Source organism: Falco biarmicus, chromosome 12, assembly GCF_023638135.1.
Source record: "Falco biarmicus isolate bFalBia1 chromosome 12, bFalBia1.pri, whole genome shotgun sequence".
Classification (NCBI taxonomy): Eukaryota; Metazoa; Chordata; class Aves; order Falconiformes; family Falconidae; genus Falco; species Falco biarmicus.
Window position 1 is genome coordinate 11,738,685 of NC_079299.1, and position 15,114 is coordinate 11,753,798.

The following is a 15,114-nucleotide window of genomic DNA, read 5'->3' on the forward strand; positions in this document are numbered from 1 at the left end:
CTCCTGTAGATTTTGGAAAGCCTCCCATTCAGCTGCCATGTAGAAGGCTTTGAACTTAAAATGGGAAAGGCTAAAATGCACCCAGCACTGGGGGGGGACCCTCAGTACCCTCTCCCCATTTCTTTCTTCCCCATCAGGACCACCAGGAAGCTGGCAGGCACCATCCTGGGACTAGCAGCGCTGGCAGCAAGGAAAAGGCAGGGTTTGCAGCATGAGGTAGAAACTTTTGAAGATGGAGGCTTGGATGTTTAATTGGAAGCCAGTGCTTGATTAGTTTTTAGGATGGAATTAAATCTCTTTGTGGAAAGGGAGGCACTTGCCCACAGGAGGGGTTTAGCTGTGCAGGGTCTGATGAAGACACCTGTCCCAGAGCCATAAAAGTGTGTGGAAAGGCTGCAGAAAGACATACTCCATTACTGTGGAAAAACAGGTAATGTTAGGATTTCTTTGTGAAAAATTAACAAAGTACTTTCCCTTCAAGTAACAGACACACGGATGAGGAAAATGCCATCTGTGCATCAGCTCCCCTCTGATTCTAAATGTGTCTTAAGTCGGGAGAAACAGAATCGCAAACTATTTAGCTGATAAGCACAAGCAATTAATTTAGCTGGGGCATACAGTAGGTAAGTCTTATACCAGCGAGAGTTATGTGCAGCTAAATCTGGCTCATGAAACAAACATAACTTTGGGCAGCTACTCAGCAAAGCCCTATCCTGCCTCATCCTGCTTGGAAGCATCATTGTGGCACTGATGTGTAACGTATTTAGTTGTTGATAAGTCTGATGCTTGCGTATAGGGTCTGAACTAGAAAGATAAAGAGATACCCTGGGATTAATATTAATATTTCCCTCAATATCCTTGATACACCCAGTGCTGTGTTTACCTATCACAGCACATTTGAGATCCCCTTCTCGCTGGCATGAGGAGCTGCAGAAAGTTGTTGGTGTGAGAGAGCACGACAACCCACTTTCTTCACTTCCTTCCTTCCTCTTGCATAAAGCTGTGGTCACCAGCACAGAATTAAAAATAACGCATCCTTCTCTGTTGAGCTTCTTTTTAAAGCCTCCCCTGGCACAACAAAATTAAGCTGCTGTTCTGCTGGAAAGACCCTCGCGGCTGCATGGGCACTGCAGAGCTGCAGAAAATGGTGCGAAGTGCTCCCATATGTACCTCTCACAGTTTGCCTTGGGATCCAGGTTAGAACAGCAGATTTCAGTAGTGATGTAAAAACGTATCCCATCAGCTTATGGGGATTTCTTGCAACTTCCAAAGTGGCTGCTCTGTAACAAAGGGTATCTCACTCATGAAGGGTTTGAGCCACACAGTAAATTTAGACGTCACAGGGCTGACCACTGCATTGTTGGTGGGTTTGTGGGATTTAAAATATCCAAGATAAGAGTTTTGTCCCTCTACAAAATACATTGTGGAGAGAAATATCTGAGTGAACAAATGGGGCAATTTAAGAATAGTCACTTTTCCAGATGTTATACAAATATAGCTACCCACCCTTTTTTCCCCTCAAGTGTATTTGAGAAATAAATTCTTTCAGTTTTATTTAAAAATCAGCTTGGTTCTCCGGGTCAAAAAAATGCCTTGTTACTAAGATTCTAGACCTTGCACAGAGATAATGAGCTAATTTATGGATAGGAGGTACTGATCTTTAAAAACACATCCTTAAGAATATATAAAGTTTACTGGTCCAAGCCTAGCTTAGGGAAATACGCTTTAATCTGTCTTTTCCTTCAATAATTAGAAAAAAAAAGAGTAGATTTTAGGCTTTTGAAGTGTTTTATTGTCTTCCTTGATAACACCCAGTGGACCCTCTCTGAATATCTGAATGAGGGAAGCTTATTGCATAGCTTGGGCAGTCCCAATGTGTTGTCCTGTTCACATCTCCCATCGGTTCATACATGTTCCTGGAAGAACACACATGATCCTGGCCAGACAATGTACCACTGAGCTGACAAACAAAAAGCTATCCAGGAGATTCATGGACGTGCCTTTCACTGTGCACCTTGAGGACGTGTCTTGCTCCATATCCTTTAGGAAATGTTTAGGTACTTGTTCTACCTCACCCACCCGGGGGAAGCAATCTGGCATAGTGCAGGGATGCTAAAGCAACTCAGAAAAGGAATACCAAATTCAATAAAGTAATCAAATCCAGCAGATTATCTGGGATTTTTCTTTTCCTCTGAGATCTCCTCTGCTGATCGCTTGTGTTTGTGTAGGTATACAGTTTCCAGGAGAAGGAAAAACCCTCCACTGAAGAGGTTTCTGAAAGAGAACAGTAGACAAAATAATTCACCGGGAGCAGTCATCATTACAGTAGCAATGTAGCTGTGCTTTAGCTTACTGGTATTTGACTTTCAATAACACGCTTGGGCCAGGCCCTGATCACTGTAAGGATATCCTTCTGCTACACCTGACTGGGAATTGTCTGAGTCAGCAGCATTGATTATGCTTTATATAAACGCAGTAATACCACCCGATATGTCATGAGGGGGAGGATGATTTATTGAAGTAAATGATGCACCAGGAATGTTTTGATGTTATTATGCAGAGAGGAGAGCCAAGCTGCTGCTGCCTCTGGACATACCCTTTGTGTGTCAGAAATGCCCTTTGCTCTCCCAGCACATCTGCCCAGAAGACAGCCATCACACCGGAGGCCAGCTAACCTCACCCGCTCTCAAGGCTTTGCCTTAAAAACCACTAGTCACGTGGGAGGTTTGAATCATCGTATTGGGAAAAGTGCATAATTAAGGACTTTCTAAAGCATGCAGTGTATCTGTTTCAAACTACAAAGCATTTGAAAGATCAGTGGTCAGGGATTTATGAAATTCTTTATTGTGTCAGTGACCACTTAGATACTAAATATCAATGGATTGTTTTTCTCTATCACAGGAAGAACATTTGTTTTTATCCAGAGCCAAAACCTGAAGTCATTATTCATTTTATTACTTGGGCAAAATTCTCATTAAAGACTTACGTGTTTGGTTCAAGGCTCAATATTTCAAAGGAGAATGTATTTAGAATAGAAAACAGAAGGAAGAGCTTTGTAAACATCCAAATGTCTCTTTAAATTCATTCTACAAACACGTTAAGTCCGTAACAATGCAAACAGAGAAAGTTAATTCAGCCATAATTCCCACCCTTCTTCCGTGCCAAGAGATGGATGTGTTTACTCCTTGTGAAGATCGCTTTGTTTACACTCTCCCAAGCACCTCTCACTTAGCACCTCCCTTCTTACCACTTTCGTTAGAGGTGAGCCTGCTAGGCGCTTTACCAGCCTGCTGTGATGCTTATCACCTTGGCATCCGAAAAGATCTTGGATAGGCTGTAAGTGAAAACAACTAGAGCGGTAGAGCCTTTCAAGTGTGCTGTCAGTGAACAAATGATGTGGTCACTGAGGGAGCCTAAAATGAAAATAAACAGCATACAGATTTAAAATTGGCCTGAGGCCCCCCAGGGAAATATTGAAGGAGAATAGTGCAAGCCTATCAGCAGGCATCGCTGGTGTGTACTGGGCATACATATTCTTGCTGAACTCAATTAGAGAAGTCATATCTGTATAAACACAAGGTACTAGATGATGCTGCAGGTATGTTTTCAAGTTTCATTGGATACTTTTAAAATATGGAAATGGCTTACCTGTAATATATTATACTTTCATCAATCCTTAACTAGACTCGACAGTTCCTTAGTGACATATTTGTCTTCAGTTTTGGTACACATATGGATGACTATTAAAAATCTAGTAATGTATGTAAGGAGAACTGGAAATGATTGTAATTTGCTTTGTTTTTTCTGGAGTCTTAAAACTTGCTTCTGCACACTGAGGTTACAGTGGTTCTATGCTTGTGCAGTGGCAAGCTATTGGATTTCGGAGGTCAGTTTTCAGTTTCCTCATGTAAATTTTACCACCTTCCATCCTGTAACACATTTTCCCTCTTCATCCATACATCAAAGCATAAGAATGACATTCTATGAATTCTTAAAATTAATGAACAGGAGCAGTTCCACTTAGTGTTGAGAGCAAACACAGAGAATGGTTTTCTTAAGTATCCAAACCAGCATGAGGATGAAGCAGCCTAATTCACCTTCCCTCAATACAGTTTTAAGATTTTGAATTCACATCGTCCAATATGATCTATTGCCCGATAGCACAGAAAGCTGTTTTATTATTCCGTGGTGTATTCCCCCTAGTCAAAACATCATTACCTGAAATGACACTCTTGGCTGTTCAACCAGAGATAAATGTATATAAATACTAATTTAACTTCAACTGCAGGGTGAATCTGAGCAGATCTCAAACACTGGTGCACAGATGTGAGGCAGATTCATCATTCAAATACAACATGCATTCGTTAGGTAACCTCCTACTCAGAACCGTGTAAAGGCCATCAGCTATGATCAGATAAGATTTTTTCTTCTCTCATGTTCACCAAATAGTTGTTATGCATATGGACAGTTGATTTGCCCATCATTTATTAACCTAGACAACACTTGCATATTTCAGGGATTCCAAAATAAGTCTTTTCCATGTGATATGCGATAAATGGGTAGCAGAGAGATTAATGGTCTTCAATACATGATTGCCATATTTAACATGCACCACGCATGGAATATTTAATGCCCTTTTACTCGCTTTTTTAAGTCGCAAAGGGAAGTGCTCAGGGCTGCTGAAATGCCAGATTATTTTTTTTAAATTGCCTGTAATGCATAATTCTGTCTCTTTGTACATCTGTTAGCACAGTCTCCAACTGCTAGTTTTTGGCAAGTGATTGGACCTATTTGCAACATCCAGGTGCATGGACAGGGATTTTCCCACTAGAGCCAAGATGAGCCTTTCGGGAACGGGGCACATGTTGCTGGGGCTGCAGAACTGCTGCGTGACAGTGCCAGGCTCCCAGCTTGGCTTGGCCTGGGAGAGCAGCGTCAGTGGCAAGTGGTAGACTTGTGGATGCAGAAAAAGCAGCCTAGTCCAGCGCCGTCCCACCTCAGCTGGGTCCACACCACTGTGCACAGGTAGCCACCCTATAGTTCCTAAGGGTGCTGTGCTTGGCCTTCTGCTCTCTGTCCTTGTTGCTGCCCAGATGTGCGTAGCCTGTGCAAGCACCACCAGCCTGGCCAGGAGAAAACATGGCCAGCGTGCTCGGTCACTGACTGTACCCGAGGTGCTTTTGCAAGCTTGCAGGAGAGATAGTAAGTGAATTTGGTTTCCAGGGCAGCCTCTAGGTCACACGTAATAGGTCACCCTTAACGAATGGCGTTGACATGGAACTGGAACGGTGGTGACTGAATGAAATTTAGCTCTCTCCTATTTGAGCAATGGAATTTATTCCCAGCTCTGACCTTGTGCAAACTCTGTTGCCATATTTATCACATGGAAAGAATGACCGTGGCCACGGCCGGCAGCGTGGGCAAGAGGCCTCGTCCATGGGAGCAGCTCCCAGCCTGGTCTGGACACCAAGGAACCAAAACACACCCGGTGGTGCTGGGGGAAGGAGGGACAAGCATGTCCTCTGCTGCCCCACCTGCATCTGAGGATGTAGCAAAAGGCTGCCCAACCCAAACAGCACACGGGGAATGGAGCTGCACAGGACACCGGGCTCTCCTGCTCCCCGGTGTTTCCCTTCTGCCATCCCCTGGGAGCCTCTGGGTGCAGGAGGGCACTACCCACAGCTTCTCTGCCAGGAAGGGGTGAGGGGGACTGGCCTGAAGTGCCACTCTTGCCAGCAGTGACACTGCAGTTGAAGGTGACAGGCCAAGGGGCTGCAGCCTTCCTTTCACCCTCACACATGAAATCAACAGCTGCATCTCTGAGAGACGGGTTTGTGGCGAGAGATGCTGTGCGCGCTCCACCAGCTTCTCAGGAGGCCAGAAGGAAGGGGGATTTCTGCATGAAAAAAAATCTTTGCTTTGAATCCATACCTCCTCTTGTGCTGGCAGGAGCTCCTTAGCTGCTTGTACAGAAACTGCCTGTCCTGCGCTCCCTTCTCTCCTGTGTGCCCTGCTCTGCCGGGAATGTACTTTGCCAGAAACAGCGACTGACCTCCTCGAGCATACAGGAAGCATCACACTAAAAAAAGGAAAGCAGATCGTGTGAACAGAGCTAAACTTCCCACAAGGTGTAGTTTTCTCCCTTTGTTACTTTTAAATGCAAATATATAATGACAACAAGATATAGAGGAGGGATAAGAGAGCAGGAGAGAGAGCCCTTGGGACCCGTCTGCTTTGCATTCGGGTATCCTGAGCCTGGAGAGACATTTGTGCTAAAGGTTATTTTGAAGTAGTTCAAAGGGGAGGCTTATTCTTGCCTAAGGATTTTTGTTAATCGGCTGTGATGCACCTCAAATCATTCACCTCTTTGGGCTTTATCTGGAATAAGCCTGTGATTTTCCAAGCCACCGCGCTGGAGGGAAGAAACCTCCTATTTTGGCCCAAGCATAGGTTTTGGTAATAGCAGTGAGAATAAAAGCAAAGCCCAACACGCAGGCACACCAGCGCTCACACGGCTGCTTGGCAACCCGCAGGGACCATGCCGGAGCCAGATGGCCTCCCGGGAACACTGGGACAGGATTTGCTGTGAACCAGGGCTGTGGGGAGGGATTCCCTGGCCCAAGCCTGCTTTTTTGGGTGGCTTGTGGCAGCATCACGAGAACATGCAAAGGGCAAGAAGGTTGTTTCAGTGATTAAGCACTTGTTCATTTGGACCGTACCACTTTTTCAGGGTAGCTTCAGCAAACCTGAACCGGTATAATAAAATGTCCACCATGAAGAAATCATACTGTGAAGCAAACTCCTTTTTATTGCCTTAAGATGTTATTTGGATTAAATATTATTTAAAGGCCCTACCGTAGTTATCCTTCCCTGGGTTTCGCCTCCCCTCACCCACAGTGAGATGCCAGAAAGAAGGAGAGTTCACCATGAAGCATTTTTTGGCATCCCCATCTCTAAGACAAGAAGCCTGCTGCTACATTAACTCTTTGGATCTGGGGGGGGGCAACATACTTTCTCATCATTCCACCAGTTACCCTGGAGCTCCATAGATGTCCCTCTACACGGTGATTTTAAAGGATTTTGCAAGTGGGAGATGCCACCAGCATCATTACAAAGGAGGAGAAACAAGGACAAAAATGTCAAATAACCTGCAGAGGACTTGCTGCCAGCAAGAACAGGGTTCAGCTCAAGCCTCTTGTCCTGTGGGCATCCACAGGTATATGGTCACCCCACTGCCCCGGCTCCTCGGGCTGTGCCTGGCACGAAGTGGTAGACGGGGTTCGAGCTGGTGCATCCGATGAGTCACCTGCAGGCTTGCTAAGCAAAAATCATTATCTGTGGTAAGTCTGAACGCAGAACTTATCTTCCTGCTCTATGTGATAGATGCAGGAATGTAAGAGGCTACCAACAAATTGCAACCATGGTACAGGAAAATTTTGTGGTACACTACGGCCCATTGAGCAAACGTTTTCTGTTTCTGTGGGGGTTTCAGTTTTTCTGTTTGAAGGTGGGGCTGGGTGCTGCTGCCAACTGCACTTGGTAGCTGGCTGCTTGCATTGTGATTGTGTCAAAACCGCCCAGAGAAAGTAGAATTGCAGCTGAGATACAGCTGAGCAAGATTAAACTGCTCTTTTTGTTTGCACTGTTTATCTTTTCCCTTGCCAGTGCACTTCCCTGCATTCCTCTGGTGTGCTTTAGAACAAGTTAGCCTTTTGAAATGATTCTTCCAGCACACAGAGAAACCACCTCAGGCAGTCATCAAAAAGCCAGGCTTAATTTAAGTGAGGCATACTGGCAAGAAAGAACAAAGGTGAAGCTTTGTGCCTGAAAAAGTGTGAAGCTGACTGTTGCAGTCTGCTGCAAAAGAGATTTTATTTAGAAACCCCCACACAAAAATAGTCATGTGAAATACTGTAGAAGACATTCAAACTCTACTAGCAGCACTTTCTTGCTAATGATGTGGTACAAACGGTTTGAGGCTTAAATCAGACAAGAATAATATAAGAAAATTTATCTAGTGCTTTTCTGTCTTTGCACTGGCTTCACACAGCACTGTCTTCATCACTTTTCTTGGCATCAATTCCTTCTCGATAGCATGGGCCTTCTACTTCCCCCGTGTTCTGGCCCTTCAAAACACTTTCATAAGAAGTACTGTAGGTCACTCATATTTAAAGGTGAATATTGATTGTGGAGGTATAAAAAATACATTGGTACTTACAGTTCAGCTGGGAAAATATGCTTCTAAGGTATCATTATTTTGCCATGATAGGATGCTGCAGAGACTTACACATTAGTGTTTGATTTACCACAGCGTGAGTTCAGTGGTGGAAAATAAGCAACATACAAGTGCATCAACACAGGGCACTGAGAAAGTAGGAAATATTTTCATACATTGATCTGTCTGATGATTTGATAAATCAATAAGTTTGGCCTTTAAAATAATATAGGAGAGTTTCAGCAGCTTTGGTTTGAAGACGCCAGTCTTTTCTGAGGTGAGATTTTTGTTCTCATTATCTCGACCTTCATAGTTTCCTTCAGTGAAAACACGTTCCAGTTTGATGATGACAATGCCTAGAGTGAACACCAGGCCAGAACGGCAGGTGACAGCAGTGGAAACCCAGCTATAGTTACTCTAGGAACTGCCATCAGTGGTACCTGGGCTTACAAAGACCCTATGAGGAAATGATCGCTCCGTGTGCTGTACCTGTTCGGAAATAAGCGTATGGAAAGTAAACAGCTTTGGTCCTGCCAGGTTTGGTTGGGAGTGCTTCCCCTTTCAACAGCTATTCAAATGCCAATCTATTTTTAGCATTCCAAATATTTTTACAGCACAGTTTTGGCAGGTACTTTCATACCATAATTTGGAAGGACTAAGTTAAGGTTTTGCTTTTACTTTTTAAAATGAAACCGGAGGCATAATGCAATGCCCTCTTCAGCCAAGAGCCTCCCAATGAGTGTGATTTGCCTTGTAGAGGGATAGAGAGCAGGTACAAATTAGAATCTAATTCACCTGAAATACAGTGAGCAGCACCCTCCCTTAGTGTAAATGAGCAGAGCTGTGGTGTTGGTGGAGCTTGGCTTATTTACACCTGCGAGAGTCTGGCTCTTTGTCTGTGTAGCTCACGTCAGCTGTGGCTGGCAGGTCCCATAACAGCCTCATCCTCTGCTCCTACAGAGAGCCTTTCTGCTGGCCATCCCATGAGATGTGTCTTGTAGACCCAGAGCTAACCCATCAGGGGAGTGCTTTCCCCTTTTGCCTGACCTAATTCCTAGCAGGTCACCTTGGTGTGAAAAATTGCTTCTCTCTGCAGGTCTGTGCAGGGCCAGATCCCAGTTTTGGCTCCCTGCAATTACCTCTGCTCCACTTAATGAGTCAGGCTCACTGGTGCCAAAGGTCCTTGGAAGACAAAGTCCTGCTTTCTAACATTGCTGCAGAGCCTGCCTGGAAGCTGAGGGGATGAAGGCTCTTCAGGGTTTCAGGCATTCCTGAAGATGAGTGGGAAGGTGGGAAACAAAAGCTCTGATTTCTGATCCCGTCACATCCTGCTCACATTGCGGTGGCTGAGGCTCTCCTACTTTGTTCAATGGTAAAGCTATCATTTATTTTTTATTTTTTTTAATTCACCAGGGTGCAACATGAAACAGAGGTGATTTGCATTGCAAGCTGTCAGGGGGCTGCCCATCAGCATGATGGATGTGTTGTGCCTTGGCTGCTGTCAGTTGATATCGCAGGAGCGACTGTGATGGTTTATTTGTGCTGTATTGCACCACCCCAACCCAAAATGGGAGACTCTGCTCTGGTGTTGACAAGTTTGGCGAGCCACAGTGACTTGATGGTAACTCTTATGCCTGGTCAATGTCAGACTGAATTAATCTTGCTATGGTAGTGGGGTTTGCAGCAGCCGAGTGTTGCTGAGCAATAAAAAAATGGCAGATGTCAGAGCAGAGAGGGCTTTTCTACAAAGCATAAATCATTATCAGGGTTATAGCATACTTTGTAAATACACTGAGAAGTTGAAGCAAAGCTAAAATACCGCTATGCAACCGGAGGTGTTCAGGAAACCACTGCGTGCTCTAGCTTCGTAAAATTAAATAGCTGTGTTAATCTTCAGCAGCTGGTTAATCTGCAGCAGCCGATGAGCCACTTTGTTTATAATAGGCAAAGGCAGCCTGCAAAGGGCTTCAGTTAGATGCAGAAATCATATTGTCAACAAGAATAATACTCCATTAGTAAGTGCTGGAGCCCTGGCCAGGAACAGCACATCTTCAAGATTACGCCCCTATGATCAGAAGGATAATCTATTGATAATCCATTTTTTTAGGAAGAATAACTGGAAAAGCAGTCTGTGAGCAGCTGAGACAGCATTCTGCTGGGTGCCGGTGGTGAAAGGATGTATTATCACAGTCCTCATTACTTAATCATTGAGTGGAATACACAAAAATAGCCAGGAAAGTTGTAGGCTGGGCTGAATAGGTTGAAAGGTTGTGGGAACATGTTCTGGCACACCCTTGTGCTGTGGTGAGACACACGACGAGGGGGAAGGGGAGGGAATGTTTTGGCGGGCCTGGGCAAAGGGGAATATACTCTGGTTTCCATATAAACTCTCTTCTGTCTTTCACTCAGGGTCATTTTGCTTCCTGGAGCAGAAATAACTTCCATTAGTCATTTAGGGTAACACTTTTCTAATGCATATAATGTGGAAACATCTCAGCTGTAAATCTATGGCCCTGTTCAAACGCAGGGAAAGAGCATTAGTATATTATACACAATAAAGTATTTGTAAATTCAAATTTCAGAGGAACTTTGGTCAGCTGAAAAATAAACCAAATACAGGATTACAACACAACAAATGAGCCAGGCAGGGAGCCTGCCTGTGGCTCTTAATTAAACCACCACCACTGCAAGAAAAACCCAAGGCCCATCACTGGAGCAGGCAGGAGAGCAGGTACCCCAAGGAAATTAGGATAAAAGCCGCTTGGTTGGCTACCTGTGATATATATGAAGAAAAACCCCATAAACCCCAGCCATTGTGCCACAGTTAATATCAAGTTAGCCACCTTGCTGCCAGACCAGCCAAGACATGAATACTAATGCTGCCCTCAGCTGCCGTAGAAATTGTCTCTTTGCATAAGAGCAACGAAGACCTTTTGTCCTTAACTTGTTTGTGCCGGGACTAAGTCAGGAGCTCCAGCTGCATCTGCAATCAGACAAGCTCTGCTTAGCGGCACTGAACTCGCAGCATTGTGTTTAAAACTCACTCTCACCCACCTCCCAGGGAGCAAATGACAAAGGAGGCTGCACACACATGCTTTGGTAGGGGTGGCCCCAAGGTGGTGTCCCTGCTGGGCGCTTGGCAAGCAGATAAAAGTGCAGCCAGAACATGCTTTTGTGAGTACTTGGGCTGTGTGAGCGCAGGGGGGGGACCTGCAGGCCCTCCCCGAGGGGCAGCGATGGGGGTGGGAGGTGGCGGGAGACCACACGGGTGATGCTCAGAGCAGCAGAGGTGCGGGCACACGGGCACAGCCTGACAGACCCTCTGGGGCTGTGGTGCCTGCCAGAGGTACCCCCAGTTACCGTGGGCAGGTGTGGAGGGGGAAAGGGGAGCAGCAGGATTTTGTGCTGATGGGGAGGCGAGCAGCAGTCCCTCTCGCTCACCAGGAAGGCGAGGGCACTGTCACCGGGCAGCGACAGCAGCTCCTTCAGCCTTGGATGGGCAGCAGCATGTCAGCGGCCAAACCGCAGGCTGAGTTACTGCTGGAGGTGTGCTCAGTGTCACTGTTCTCTACCTGATATTGCCAAGACAAGAAAATTAAAACATTAATTTTTGTGGAGGAAAGTTTTCCCGCTGCCTTCATGCTTGAGAACATCCTTGGGTTTATTTTATGCTACTCACTCAGCAGCCTGGCATCACTTTCTTGAAGGATCGCCTACATGCTGGAGTTACTGCAGAGCTGTTACTTCAGAATAGCCATTTCTGAACAACCCTGTGCAAAAAAGGCTTATTCTGAAACAAGAAAACCTTATTCTGGTTGATCTTAATACTCTGTCAAAACTGACTTCTTTCCAAGAGTGGATTAGGTTAAATCAGATCAGGTGGAAGAAGATTGCCCACACACAGAAGGGTCAGGAACAGCCCTCAAACTCGCACTCTCTCCTGATTGGGGTGAATTGGCAGGCATGGAGGAAAAAAACTTAGAATATGTAGGTAGGAGTCTGATACGGAGGTGCAGCACTGGCCTCCCAAGCCTTATTCTTTCTTCTAAGTATGTAACAATTGGGTGAAGATTAGTTTCTCCTGTCGGTGCACATCTTAGCCAAGGTACTTTGGTTTTTTTAGTTTTATGTGGAGTATTTTTTCCCCTGCTGCCTTCCACAGACATCAGGTTTCTCTTTATTGCTCCATTCCTGTTTCTTAAAACAATTGCACGTGTACAAACAGCTGATTCCTCACAACGCAACGCTTCCCATTTTCAGACAGCCACCTTGCTGTCAGCTACCTGCAGCAAACCAGTGTGCTCAAGCAAATCAGAGCTCATTGCACTTATGTCAGTCACATGTTCTTTTCACAAATCTAGTAGGTCTCTTGACCTCACAGTATATATGCTGTCACTTCCTCCATCAGTAAATCCTTGAAAATCAGCAGAACAAAAATAATGGTGACACTGAATAATTCAGTAATACACTCCAACAATATCTGCTAAACTGTCAACACAGCCTACTTTGCTGTTGCTGCAGCGTACGGTGGAACTGGCTTTACAGTCCTATGGGCTATTATTAGTCTGGTTTTTGGAGACTTAACACCTTTTGCAAGAACAGGAATAGAACAATAAACTGAGGTTTTTATCATAATGATGTTACAACAAGAAGGATGAAACCCCAACCAAACAAGACTATACTGATATTTTGCCACAGTTATAGGTAATTCAATGTGAGAATATTCAATCAGTTCTACTAGGTCAGCTTAGTCTTGGCTGCTTGGGTATGTATCCATCTCCTCCTCTGCCATGCTCACAAAAATACGATATGAGAGCACACTTATAATACAACCAGGAGTTACATAATTTATGACTCAAATAAAAAAATCCAGGCATGGTACAGAAGTGGATGGTTGAAGATACTTTACCTAATGATTCTGCCATTCCTCTTTAGACAAGGGGGGAGAAGTAAAACATAAAGCTGAGTCCTTGAGGTGAAGGAAAGAGACCGCGTGGCTTTGTATTAATATGAGTGGAGCTACTCCTGTGACACCTTAAAGTGAAGGAATGCACTTCCTTAGCTGTTTTACTCAAGCTTGAGAAATATTTTGGGTTTTGTACTTAGAATCTCTTTAGATCATGAAAGAGGACAACAAGAGGTGGTTCAGTCTCATGTCTGGGCTTCCTAAATACTGGATGAAAGATCTATAGTCGTCGAACTATGTTTAATCCAGACCAAAAAGTGAATAATCTGAGCTAACAGGGAAAAGGCAAAACTAAACAAATGAAAAATGTCAGTCAGTCAGTCTTTTTGCAGTATTTCACCTCTAGAATAATTTATGTACAACTGTAGTGGACCTGTTATCACTTGAAGCCTTTAAATCAAGACTGAACAACTTCAAAAATAAGAATTTCTGTAGCTTAAACACAATTGAAGATAACATGTCGAAATTATTAAGACAGGGTATTTGGACTTCATTATACATAATGCTGTCTGATCTTTATGTCTAGTTGCACAAGCCTGGAGCAATGGGTCTTCCTGTTGTAATCTAGCTGTACTTTTAGTCCATGGAATTTTTCCATAATGCACAGATTAAGATGGAAAGTCACTTACTCTGATTAAAAAAAATACATAATTCAGTTTAAGACTTAAAAATGAAAGGTAATCCTTGATTATAATTTTGCTGTTGCCCTTTGCATTCATGCTGTCCTCATATCGTTGTGCGTATTTCTATAAAAAATTGACATCAAATGTTTCTTCTGAAGTTATTTTAGAAGAAATTACGCATGGGTTCCTTCATGTTTGCTTTATCCTCGTCCGTGCTTTCCGTCATATTTGGCATTTTGTGCAGTGCAGATGGACAGCAATCGGTTACAGTCAAAGCTGTGCTTCGAAGGACAACACGTGGACCCTGTATAGTAGCAGAATATATTTTGTTTATTGTAGACTGGGCCATACACAAATCAGACAGGAAAAAATGCAAGCTGTTGGGTTCTGGTTTTCTGCGTACAGAAGCAAGGTGATAAATTCCACTCACTTGGAAAGCTTTTTAGGTCAGCTTCAGGAAGGAAAGAATGACATTTAATTGTAATGGACCTGGAGATGAACGCTGTTTCCCATTTACTGCCAAACCCATATTAGTTATGAGAAGACCTTGAGGAACTTTGTTAAGAGGCATTCTGGTGCAAGGCCTCCACGTAAACCCTTGAATATGGTGATGCCTCTAGCCAGGTACAAAATGCTTTTGGCAAATCCTGGCTGGAGAGCATCTATTTCTATGGAGAGCATCTATTTCTAAGCAAAACTTGTTAAGATAATATATACCATGTACACATAGCACCTAGAATACTTTTTCAATGCCAAAATAGTGTGTTTTTCTTGAACCTGTGTAGGTCAATTTTCAGGGTGGTGTGGGCACCCAAAGGTAAGATGGACCATTCAGGAAATTTCAGCCATATTCAATGGCTGCAGAAACAACGGTGCCAGAGGGAGACTTTAGCATTCCCTGACCTGCAAGAAGCTACTGACTCTACACATTGAGAGAGAGTTTGACAGAACAGTCCCCTCAGTGGCAATGCTGTCCCATACCCTCACTTCTGTCCCCTCAAAGGTTTTGGTATAACCAGCTGCTGCATTGGGGAACTCGGGCAATTACGTTTTTGGTTTTCTTTGTAGTTAGCTTCCCCAAGGGATTCGTAAGTCCAGAAGAAATGCCTGCCAAGGCTTGCTGACCACGCATCCATACAGATCCTGGGAGTGCCTCTGCAGTTTGGCCAAGCCAGTTCAGCACAAGTCACTGTCAAACTGCTGTTACACTGAACTGGTTGCTGACTGCTGGTAGCTGAGCAGTGAGAGGCCTAACTTCCACCAAAGCAGCAGTAACAGTCATTGGAAGTAGTGCCATCGTGAACTGCCGT